Source organism: Pseudorca crassidens, chromosome 19 (genome assembly GCF_039906515.1).
Source record: "Pseudorca crassidens isolate mPseCra1 chromosome 19, mPseCra1.hap1, whole genome shotgun sequence".
Lineage (NCBI taxonomy): Eukaryota > Metazoa > Chordata > Mammalia > Artiodactyla > Delphinidae > Pseudorca > Pseudorca crassidens.
This window is the reverse complement of record NC_090314.1, coordinates 16,116,528-16,129,610: the sequence shown is the minus strand read 5'-3', so window position 1 is coordinate 16,129,610 and position 13,083 is coordinate 16,116,528. Positions and strand designations below refer to the sequence as shown.

General features: G+C 41.4%; 1 protein-coding gene across 2 annotated transcripts in view; it reads right to left on the bottom strand.

The window, feature by feature from the left end:
* Positions 1 to 13,083, bottom strand: part of YWHAE (tyrosine 3-monooxygenase/tryptophan 5-monooxygenase activation protein epsilon) — a 44,739-nt gene that overhangs the window by 31,387 nt on the left and 269 nt on the right. The window lies entirely within an intron of this gene.

Sequence of the window (13,083 nt, the reverse complement as noted above, 5' to 3'; positions counted from 1 at the left end):
AAGCCAGGGGGGTTTAGGAATAAGCACTAGTTAAGACTTCAAAGCTAGAAAGCAACAAAGAATCTCACAATGCATAAGGGGAAAGGAGAAAGACAACAGTAATTTAAAATATAAAACAGTAAGAAAAATTCCACATTAATAAGTGGGATTCTACTGGTTACACTTAAGGAATCATATTAATACTACATAATCTAATAAATCCAAACATTTTCTTACAACTGCATTTTACCAACTGTAAAGTATAATACTGAGACCAACTCTCCTCTGGAAAGAACAATGAGGGTAGTAGCCTTGTACATTCTCTTTCTCCTGACAACTAGCAAAACAGCATGAAATTACATTCATGTTATTCGGGAGAAAAAACAGTATTTTATGCAGCACCTTTTCTCCAAAATGATCAAAATATCTGGGGTCCCTATGTTGCACAGTTCCAAGAGAAGTTTATCATGCCAAAGTGACCATGATAGTGCTGCATTAAAAGAATTGCAGGGCTTCCCTGGTGGCGCAGTGTTTGAGAGTCCGCCTGCCGATGCAAGGGACGCGGGTTCGTGCCCCAGTCCGGGAAGATCCCACATGCCGCGGAGCGGCTGGACCCATGAGCCATGGCCGCTGAGCCTGCGCGTCCGGAGCCTGTGCTCTGCAACAGGAGAGGCCACAACCGTGAGAGACCCGCGTACCGCCCAAAAAAAAAAGAGAGAATTGCAAATACAGCAAATGCGAATCCATTATTCCGAGAAAAGAAAAAAAAAAAAAAAACAGAGAACAGACCTACAAAGTGAAAATAGGTCAACTCAAGTAAGGTAAGTAAAAAAGCTAAACCAGCCTCTGAGGGAAAGTATTCGTGCACAGTCCCTCATTAATCCTGGTGCTTCCTTAAAAGCTTGATGCCTTTTGGGGTATATTGAAGCCTCATCTTCCAGACCTTCCAACCACAACTTAACATTACATTAAATCATATAAAATCATCATTTTTGTAGGTCAAAAATGGCTGAAATTGACAATTTCATATAGTTGAACCTTGTAATTCATTCAACACAAGCAGGAGTATATATGAAAACTTGGCAAATGGGAGTTCCTCTATTAAATGAACCAGTAGCTTAGCTGACTGGAGTAAAACCCAAAGTTGTAGACACAATCCACAGCTGAATTTAAATTTCTTTCATAGCCCTCCACTCTGCTGGTCACAAGGCAAAGATTACTTTTTTTAAAGTTTCTGCCTGCAAATTGTATAAAACAGCTTTCAGAAGTCTATTATACAGGGACTTCCCTGGTGGTCCAGTGGTTAAAACTCCATGTTCCCAATGCAGGGGGCATCAATCCCCGGTTGGGGAACTAAGATCCCGCATGCCCCACAGCACGACCTAAAAATGATAATAAAAATAACAGTAATAATAATAGTAGTAGTACCAAAATGTTCATTGCAGTTCTATTTACAATGGCCCGGAGATGGAAGCAACCTAAGTGTCCATCATCAGATGAATGGATAAAGAAGATGTGGCATATATATACAATGGAATATTACTCAGCCATAAAAAGAAACGAAATTGAGCTATTTGTAATGAGGTGCATAGACCCACAGTCTGTCATACAGAGTGAAGTAAGTCAGAAAGAGAAAGACAAATACCATATGCTAACACACATATATGGAATTTAAGGGAAAAAAAATGTCATGAAGAACCTAGGGGTAAGACAGGAATAAAGACACAGACCTACTAGAGAATGGACTTGAGGATATGGGGAGGGGGAAGGGTAAGCTGTGACAAAGCGAGAGAGAGGCATGGACATATATACACTACCAAACGTAAGGCAGATAGCTAGTGGGAAGCAGCCACATAGCACAGGGAGATCAGCTCGGTGCTCTGTGACCACCTAGAGGGGTGGGATAGGGAGGGTGGGAGGGAGACACAAGAGAGAAGAGATATGGGAACATATGTATAACTGATTCACTTTGTTACAAAGCAGAAACTAACACACCATTGTAAAGCAATTATACTCCAATAAAAAATAATAATAATAAAAGAATTCTATTACACAGATGAGAAAAACAGGCCCTGAGACTAAGTTACATGTCTGAAGGGACAGTAATCAGAAATAAAACATGGACATGACAGACCTCCCCTAAATTTAATGATTTCTGGTCCAGTGCTCATTCTACTATCTCATCTCTCTCTTCAATAAAAAATATACTCAAACCTACATACCCTTCTGCCTTATTCATATATGAAAGAAAACACAAATTAAGCCAAAAGACTGTTGAAAATAACCTTTAAGTTATAAAATTAAAACCTAAAGAACAAGGCTTCCCTGGTGGCGCAGTGGTTAAGAATCCGCGTGCCAATGCAGGAGACACAGGTTCGAGCCCTGGTCCGGGAAGATCCCACATGCCACGGAGCAACTAAGCCCATGCACCACAACTACTGAGCCTGCATGGTGCAACTACTGAAGCCCACGTGCCTAGAGCCTGTGCTCTGCAACAAGAGAAGACATCGCAATGAGAAGCCCACGCACAACAACGAAGAGTAGCTCCCGCTTGCCACAACTAGAGAAAGCCCACCCGGCACAGCAGTGAAGACCCAGTGCAGCCAAAAAAATAAAATAAGAATAAATAAATTTATATATATTAAAAAAAAAATTAGAAACAGGGACTTCCCTGGTGGTCCAGTGGTTAAGAATCCACCTTCCAATGCAGGGGGCTCGGCTTCGATCTCTTGTCAGGGAGCTAAGATCCCACATGCCGCAGGGCAACTAAGTCCACAAGCCCCAACTAGTGAGCCCGCGTGTCACAACTACAGAACCTACACGCCACAACTAGAGAGAAGCCCACATGCCACAACAAAGACCCGACACAGCCAGAAACAAATAAAAAAAAAATTTTTCTTTTTTTTTAATGTAAGGAACAGAAAGAGAGCTTCAAGTGGTTTGGACTAATGTTTACATACAAGTATGGAAGTGGATGGACTTATGAGCTTGGGAATAAAATAGACTAGCTGAATCCCAGTGATCCCTACTGCTGTCACCTTTCCTAAAGTTCTTAATCCTTATCTGTAAAAGTACCTACTCTGCAGGGTTGTTTTTGAGGACTGAGGGAATGTTAAGCACCTGGAATAGTTTTCAATAAATTGTAGATGGTACTGTTACAGGGTTTTATTATCACAGAGTCCATGAAAATAATTTTTTGAGGAAACTTTTGTTTGTTAATACCACTTAACACTAGTAGTCAATGAAGAAAGAATTTGATATGGGACAGGGACCAGCACCAGGTATAATGCCTTACATTGTACCAAACACCACTGTTGTTATTGACTAATTCAAATTAACTCTTTTTTTTTTTACATCTTTATTGGAGTATAATTGCTTTACAATGGTTTGTTAGTTTCTGCTTTATAACAAAGTGAATCAGTTATACATATGCATATGTTCCCATATCGCTTCCCTCTTGCGTCTCCCTCCCTCCCACCCTCAAATTAACTCTTAATTACACATACTAACAGAAAAGTAATTCTAAAAGCATTTATGCATTCACTGCAAAATAAGCCCCTTGAACAGACCTTTTGTCTGTTTTGTTCACTGGTGAATCCCAAGTTGTTTAGAACAGTGCCTGGTACATACCCTGAATACTAAGGCTTTTCAAAACACAATAATCTTGACACTCAAATATGTACCATTTTTCTTCTTCATGCACCAGCCTAAACAGAGGAGGGCTCTCACTCTAAAATTAACTCATACCTTCCCTTAAAAAAGAGTAAAACAATTTTTAGCCTTGAGAATTCCCTGGTGGTCCAGTGGTTTGGACTCCACACTTTCACTCCTGAGGGCCCAGGTTCGATCCGTAGTTGGGGAACTAAGATAACACAAGCTGCGCAGCTGGCCAGAAAAAATCTAGCCTTAAAAAAATTTTAGGGCTTCCCTGATGGAGCAGTGGTTAAGAATCCGCCCGCCAATGCAGGAGACATGGGTTCGATCCCTGGTCCGAGAAGATCCCACATGCCGCGGAGCAACTAAGCCCGTCCGTCACAACTACTGAGCCTGCGCTCTAGAGTCCACGAGCCACAACTACTGAAGCCCACGCACCTAGAGCCCGTGCTCCACAACAAGAGAAGCCACCGCAATGAGAAGCCCGCACCCCCCAACGAAGAGTAGCTCCCGCTCGCCGCAACTAGAGAAGCCCGCGCACAGTAACAAAGACCCAACACACCCAAAAATAAATAAATTTATTAAAAAAAAATTTTAAACGTTCCTGATTAGCTTCTGATAGGTAGAAAACAGACATCCTTTTACAGCGACTCTACAATTTTGACTCCAGAAAGGTATCTCGCCCACGAGTCTCAATACTGAGAGGAAAAAAAAGATCCCTCTTACTCCATCAGAACTGGAGATTTCTCCTCTTAGAATTTACGAAGATACTCCCTCAGGCATGCAAACATGTTTACCTGTACTAGAACCAAAAAAAATGTAAAAGATTGGGGAAGTAAATGACCTAAGGTACATATGGGAGTGGGAAAAAAAGAGCTTAAAGTCAATCTCTTTTCATAATTTCTGTAGAATTTGATACTGAAATTTAAAAACCTTAAAATTTTGTTTTGGAGTACATGAGAGGTAAAATGACCAGAAATAACCCATGCACTGATTCAGGAGAAGAGTTATACTTCTTATTCAGATTTATTAATCTGATTTATTTTCCTAAGTCTTTGAACAGCCAAGAAACTCTCATCAAAATTGCAGCACTTTCATAGTAACGTATTTTAAAGTTGTGGAGGGAAAACTCTACTCTGCACAAAAAAATAATTTGTATTAATGAATACCTTTTGAAAAACTTATAAAAGCAAAATTATAACTGTCCTAAGTGATATTTTATAGTCAAAGGGCATAAAATGTGTCGAAATTTTCATGGTAATCTTATTATAAATTTTTACTAATTTATGATTTAGCCCATTATGAGCAAACAAAATCAATCAATCACATAAACTGTTAAGCAGGACACATTTCTACAACACAAAAGTATTCACCACCACCATTCCAAGGTCCTTAAATCTTCAAATGACTAACCACCAAGGATTACGCAGTATTAATTGGTAGCTTATTTTCATACAAATTTATTTATTTTATTTGTCTTTGGCTGCGTTGGGTCTTCATTGCTGCATGTGGGCTTTCTCTAGTTGTGGCGAGCAGGGGCTACTCTTTGTTGTGGTACGCAAGCTTCTCATTGCAGTGGCTTCTCTTGTTGTGGAGCACGGGCTCTAGGTGCGCAGGCTTCAGTAGTTGTAGCGCATGGGCTTAGCTGCTCTGCGGCATGTGGTATCTTCCCAGACCAGGGCTCGAACCCGTGTCACCTGCACTGGCAGGTGGATTCTTAACCACTGCACCACCAGGGAAGCTCATAATTGGTAGCTTTCTTTAATCAGAACCCATTCACTGCCCAAGGCTTACACTAAGCCTTTAAAATCACATCTCACGATACTGGTTACACATAATATTTTTTCCTAGTCAGTAACGTGAGACTGCTAACATGCAAATATTTAACACTGATTTACTTTTACGTTTTTGTACTGTGGAACCTTTCATCCCAAACCCATAGACAACAGGTGCTATATCTGCTAGGGAGATAAGTATATCCTCCTGAATATTAACCTGGAATTAATATCAAAAGAACTACAGGGACTCCCCTGGTGGTGCAGTGGTTAAGAATCCGCCTGCCAATGCAGGGTACATGGGTTCAAGCCCCAGTCCAGGAAGATCCTGCATGCCACGGAGCAACTAAGCCCATGTGCCGCAACTACTGAGCCTGCGCTCTAGAGCCCAAGAGCCACAACTACTGAGCCCGAGTGCCAGAACTACTGAAGCCCACGTGCCTAGAGCCCATGCTCTGCAACAAAAGAAGCCACTGCAACGAGAAGCCCATGCACTGCAACAAAGAGTAGCCCCTCCTTGCCGCAACTAGAGAAAGCCCGCATGCAGCAATGAAGACCCAATGCAACCAAAAATAAATAAATTAAATAAATTTAAAAAGAAAAAAGGAAGAACTACATACCAGGGACTCCCTGGCGGTCCACCGGTTAGGACTCCGCGCTTCCACTTCAGGGGGCGCAAGTTCCATCCCTGGTCAGGGAACTAAGATCCTGTATGCCACAAGGTGCAGCCAAAAAAATCAGGTACTACATACCTCAACATGGCCAAAGTATAGGTTAAACTGCTTGGGAATAAATTTGGACAACCTTCATACTCTGGATATGCAATTTTACAGATGAGTTAAGATTAAGGATTTTGTTTTGGGAACTAACCTTTATGCAAATCTAACTTGGACACTAAACCCATGACAGTACACTTTCTAAGAATAACTCAAAAAAGGTACGTCAGGGCTTCCCTGGTGGTGCAGTGGTTGAGAGTCCGCCTGCCGATGCGGGGGACGCGGGATCGTGCCCTGGTCCGGGAGGATCCCGCATGCCGCGGAGCGGCTGGGCCCATGAGCCATGGCCGCTGGGCCTGCGCATCCAGAGCCTGTGCTCTGCGACAGGAGAGGCCACGGCGGTGAGAGGCCCGCGTATAACCCCCCCCAAAAAAAAGTACGTTATCCTCTAATATGAATGTAGATCAACAGAAGAACATTTACTTCATCTCTGACAATGGGTAAAAGTAAATTTTCACAATTAAGACTACTACCTGATAATTATACTTCGCAGTTTACAAAACCCCACAACTTCATAACCACCCTTGAAATTAGCAAGCAAGGTAGATATCATTAATCCCCATTCTACAGATGAGGAATCCAAATGATTCCAAGGCCTTTGCACTACATTACATCCACCAAAGTATGAAAGTCATTTTTTTAAGTATTATGACTTCTTAACAAGCAAATTTAACAAGGTAACTGTTTATTATAAATTTATTTATTATTTATTTTTGGCTGTGTTGGGTCTTCGTTGAGCACGCCAGCTTTCTCTTGTTGCGGTGAGCGGGGGCTACTCTTCGTTGAGGTGCCCAGGTTTCTCACTGCGCTGGCTTCTCGTTGCGGAGCACGGGCTCTAGGCGCACGGGCTTCAGTGGTTATGGCACACGGGCTCAGTAGTGGTGGCTCGCAGGCTCTAGAACGCAACGCAGGCTCAGTAGTTGTGGCGCACGGGCTTAGCTGCTCCACGGCATGTGGGATCTTCCCGGCCCAGGGGTCGAACATGTGTCCCCTGCACTGGCAGGCGGATTCTTAACCACTGCGCCACCAGGGAAGTCCAAAAGTCATTAATTCTTACTCATAGTAACGCATCTCCTCCAAATTTTTATATGTGAAGAGAAGGGCTTAACACATTTCATATTGCTTTAGCTAGATAAAATCCTGTCCTGATCACAAATGAAGCCTACCAATGACAGATATGCCCAGCTACTATGATGGATCAATCACTGGAAGAAGAGCAATAAATTCAAGATTAAATTTCAAAAAGATAAACCAGCATCATGATCATATTTTTTCTAAACTATTCAGGATTCAGTGTTCTAAACACAATGATCATAACAAGACGTGGGTGAGACTTTAAAAATATTATTTGGAAAGTTCTAAACTTAAGACAGACCCTGCTGCTAAGGGTCTACACCTAAGTTTTTTTCTTTTTTTTGCGGTACGCGGGCCTCTCACCGCTGTGGCCTCTCCCACCGCGGAGCGCAGGCTCAGCAGCCATGGGGCACAGGCCCAGCCGCTCCGCGGCATGTGGGATCTTCCCGGACCGGGGAACGAACCTGTGTCCCCTGCATCGGCAGGCAGACCCCCAACCATTGCGCCACCAGGGAAGCCCTAAGTCAAGTATTTTTAAACACAGATCTAGCTCAAGGTAAACATACATAAAACATACTTGGCTTTGACACTATCAGTCTGATTGACTAGTTAGTATGCCAGTAAGCTCTATTTTCAGCAACTACTGTATTCTTGACTTTTCCAGCTCCCATTTGGGGGAAAGGGGAGTGAGAGGAGGAAAGCTTTCACTTTGCCTTTGATCTGTCTTATGTTCTGCCAAATAATAACTTCATTTAAAAGAAGAAAACCAATATTGTGGGGATTCAGATCTAAGATATCTTGGTGGTAGAGGGATGGGCAAAGCTTAGGAAACTTTCTAAATGAGACAACTAGTAGCAACAAATGGTCTTAAGTAGGACGACCATAGGGCAAATTTGCAGTTTCAGCACAATTATGAATTGGCACCCCTTCACTTCAAGGTATTCTGACTTGAATAAATTATGATGACCCTTCTATTATTATGGCAGTTGTTATTACAACTTAGTAAACTTAAACGAGCTTCTGAAATTGCTCCTAGGACTTGCATGAATATTTAGTTAATGAGCTCAAAGTAATGTTATCTTGGTAAACCAATCTGTCAACTGGGATGTATCTGTATTTAACTGTATCCAACTGTTAACTGACCATTTCAAAAACCATGAAAACAATTTTGTTTCTGTTCCCCACTACCCCTGAATAGATTCTGCTTAACAGCTAGCTAGGCTACTATTTGGAACATTTGAGAATCATTTGCCAACCTCCCTGCCCCCCAAATTTTTATGACTATATCATTAATTTAAGGGCTGCATTCATTAAGACTAAGGTGAGGGACAGAAACGTTTTAGAAGTACTTTACAGAAATGCATGGCATTAAGTTGTATCTCAATACAGAAATTGTGGTAAAGCAAAAAATCTAAATATAAACACACTCTGAGACTACCTAAAATTCATCACTCTAACTTCATTCACTGTGCCTTGTTTTTGAAAGAAAACAAGAGGTTTCTTTAGAAAAGTATGAAGATATCTTACCTATTTACAATGGATACGAGTCAAGTCATAAATACCAAAACATATTATGTGAAGTAACTGCTAAAAAAATAAGCATACCCCTCCTCCCACAAGGCACCATCTGATTTAGTTACACATGGGTCTTTTGTGAGTGGCTCAGGAGAAATAAGAGTACCAGTCTAAAGGTCATCAGACAGACAAGTTCTGGCTTTGCCATGTACTTGCCAACTAATCATGTGATACAGGAAAATTAAAAAACAAAACAAAAAATCACTAAATCTTCTCAAATTCACTTTCCTGAACCATAAAATGGAATTAACATCACCTACTTCAATATCACATGAAATAAGTAAAAAATTTTCTGTAAGTGGTCTGTGAAATGTGAAGTTCTATATAAATATGAAATTATATAACGTAAACTTTAAAATTTTAACCTTTATCCTATGCCTGTCACTACTGTTTAAATACACTTTACTTAAATATAAGGCTAAAAAATTGCTGGAAAATCAGCCTTACAGCCCTTTAAAAAAAAAATCATGCTTTCAGATCAGCTTCTTAAAGTATTTGAAATTCATTTGTAAAATTAGATACATTAATTCACTGTGCTGAAATTTCACTTGCTATACCAGGTTAAAGTCAAGAAATTTTCTGAATATTTCATATTCCCTTGACCAAGCTATAAAACAATTATGAAAAGCCTGCTTATTCGTATGGACTTTCAGCGGGTTTGCTTGTACTTAATGAATCCAAAATTTGCTCAGTTTAGTATCTGTGTTCTTCCCCATACTAGAATTCAAAGGTGAAAAGGGTGCCTAGAAATGTCCACAGTAAGAATTTACCCCATCACCACCTCAAATTGCAATGATTCATGATTTCATTATATTCTATAGTTTTGTAAGCCAACAGAATAGACTGAACTATATATTGTGTATATGCACTAAAATATACACAAAAGAGCATCTACCTTAAACACAAAGACTAAAAGCTACTGTAGGAGGAATTTTTAAATTGCATTATCCAACTCTGCTTATGTTTAGATAGGAGAAATGTATTCAATAAATTTAACTCCATTAACTAAAATAGCAATTTCAGCATTAAGTGAAATAGCAACAATAAAAATTATTACTGGCCTATAATCAAGGAACTGATAATTAACCTGTGCTTTTAAACTCATTACTAAAGTCAATTTACTCTTACCCATTTTTTTTTCCCTAACAAGATGTATATTAAGGAGGTAATTCAAAACATGCCCCCCACCCCTCACTGACTACCAAAATAAGCCAGAGATGAGGCTCTGGTGTCTTAAAAGGACAGCTCTCAAGTGACACAGAACAGATGCATTCCTGGTGTTCCGTTCACAGACTGAATCAAACTCGACCATCAAAATGTTACCCCTACCTCATGTGGAGCTAATCATCACATGGAGAAGAAAAGTGAGAAAAGGCCAAAACCAGCACTACCCCACAACCCAAATGTAGTTTATGGTGACTGCTCTATTCTCAAAAAATGTAGAAAGTACTCATTTTCTCCCCTCTATATTCCCCACTTTCCCATACTAATATGGTTTATATACATGAGAAGTTAAGACTTCAGAAATGCTAAAAGATGATGGGTTTGCTTAATATGGTTATGAATGATATAAAAACCATCCCTTAGGCTACTGTTGTTACATGATAAGATGCTAGATTTAATCTTCAAAGTGAACAGTCCCAGCCCCAAACTTCAATATTTCCCATCTGCAACACCAAACTGTCCTTTTCCTGAACACAGCTTAGCTCGTCCTCCAGTACCATTAAATAATCTGCATCAATTGATTCCAATTCACCAGGACAAAGTTAAATGATGCCACAAAAAAGTTGAAGTACTAGGTTCAACATAACATGCAAGATAAAAGCTAAAGGTACTGCGAGAACAAGGAAAAAAGCCAATATGTATATCCAACTACACCAAACCAAATCATCAAAAGCACTCTTCACCTTCCCCATACCTGATATATTGTTTGGCAACTTATAACTATGGGGTCATTTTTTTTGTGACCACAAACAAAACTGAATTATTGCACCCAATAAAGGAGTGGACAAAGGTAGAGGATGATTCCTAATGACTGTCTTCCTCTTCTTCCTTTCCAATGAATCCCTCCCAATTTTGTGCCCAAAAGTCACAAGAGATCCTCTCAACCTGGGAGATCCTATATACCCCCCACCCTTAGATCCTGAAGGACAACCCTAATGTTTAAACAACAGTAAGGATGTGGCTCTATAGTCCTGTGATGAATAACCAATTAAGCCTTTGGTCAAAAATCCTCAACACCCAATTCCAAAAATATGATTTTCACACTAAACTGTCACTTACTTGGAAGCTACAATCACAAGCTTCCAAATCAGTTTTTAAAATAAGTTCTTAAAAAAACCTTCCTCCATGTCCTTTTTGGTGATCACAGCAGGTTTACTCAAAGCCTAAATCCCTACACAACAAAAAACATTCAAATACAATTTAGAGTTTCTTCCCAAGGGCACTGATAGATTAAGAGAGGAACCTATTTGGGGCAGGAGAGGGGAAGAAGAAAAAAACTTCCATTACAAGCACACCTACATTTGTTTGACTTTTAAATACTGAAATAAAGACAAGTCTGACCTTGAGCTGTATTTCCCCATCTTATTCCCCTCCTCCTCCCAACAGAAATCTTGTTCAATACAAACAGCAATTTAAGGATTTACAAAACGAAATTTAGTGATCTTTCCTAAATTTGAGTTCGAGGTCTTTTCTCCTAATTTTCAAATTCCTGAATCCTAAGGTATGATGACACACTGGGACTAGCCCTGAAGCTATTCACATGACCAAACAGGCATTCAAGGAAAGCAAGGTTCCCACACAGCATGTTGAAAAATAAATGGTTTAATGAAGCAAAATCTAAAGATCACTGACACTTGATTCCAACCATGTCTCACCCCACAACAGCATTAAAAACACAAAAAGCATACATATGATTTTTTGTTTTGATAATACTAGTTTAAAGGATGTGGGGATAATTCAAATACCTAGGTCCAAAATGGGGGAAGGGAGGGACCCAGGCCGGGAGGGGCAATTAAAAAAAGCAGCAGTTTGGGACTGAGCAAACAGACACAATGGCCACTTCGATAAAGTTCTGAAAAATGACTATAGCACCTTTAGGAACAAAGGAGCGATGAACAAAGAAGAACTGTTCCAATCTGTATATAAAGCCGTCTATTAAAACTGGAGAAAAGAAAACAGGATCTGCTGGGATCCCTTATGTTCTTAATACAAAAACCGAAGTCTCTGCTGAGTGCTTTGGAATAACTGAATATCCCCAATGAAGTACGAACACGCATTCCAAGCCAGGGGAGTCAACCAAAATAGTTACTACACGTTATTTGAAAAAACTTTATTTTTCAACAGGTCCTTCCATTTGTCATAACGCTGCGTGTAAACAGGAAAGTCATCATTTTTAAATACCGGTAGATTGAAGCACAGGCATGGAAAAGAGACTAAGAGTCATGATCTCCTTGTTTCCTGTTCAATGTTCTATCCAGCAGAACCCACAACTTATGGAGCCAGAAAATGATTACAGAAACTTCGAGCTCTCTGGGATAAGTCTGAGAACAGGGAACGTGAAAGAGATTTTTCTAGACCTCCCTAGAAAAAAGCGAGGTTGAACGGAAAGCCTAAAAAACCCCGCTACAAGGTGTGCCGGCCTACGGGAAGGAAATCCGACCGTAGCATCTCAGCTGGCCTCCGCCCAAGGATGAACTGCAGTGATTCCCACTCTCTCCCCCCTTCCCCCACCCTCATCCAAGACGGCCCCCCACCACAAGCCCAGAGAAGCCCTCCGCTTGCAAGGGTTCTCCTTTGTGAGACTCCACAGCCGCCGCCCCACTTTGGGCCTCCGGGGAAAAGCCACCGCCCCCACCCGCCATATTTCCCTGAAAGGCGCCCGCGCTACAGCGCCGAGTCGCCACTCTCCCCCATGTGGCGGGTGTTTCTTCCCTCATCACGCCACCAAATTGTTCACCACGTCCCAAAACCGGCCCAGAAACTCCCCTGGGGATTGCTCGCCCGGAGACAGCACCCGCCATCTCCTCCCCCGCCCCCGCCCCGGGACTCGCCCTCCCCCCCCCAAGCCGCCATTTTACAACCAACTCCTCCACCCTATGGCCTTGGTCTCCTCGGCTCGCGAATGTCTGCAGCTGAGGACTGCGAACAGGTCAAATTCCTGAGCCTGGAGCCTCCCACCGCTCCGGGAGCCCAGAGGCCATTTCCTGCTTCCCGAATCCACGTCCCCGGGCTAGGCTTAGAGACGA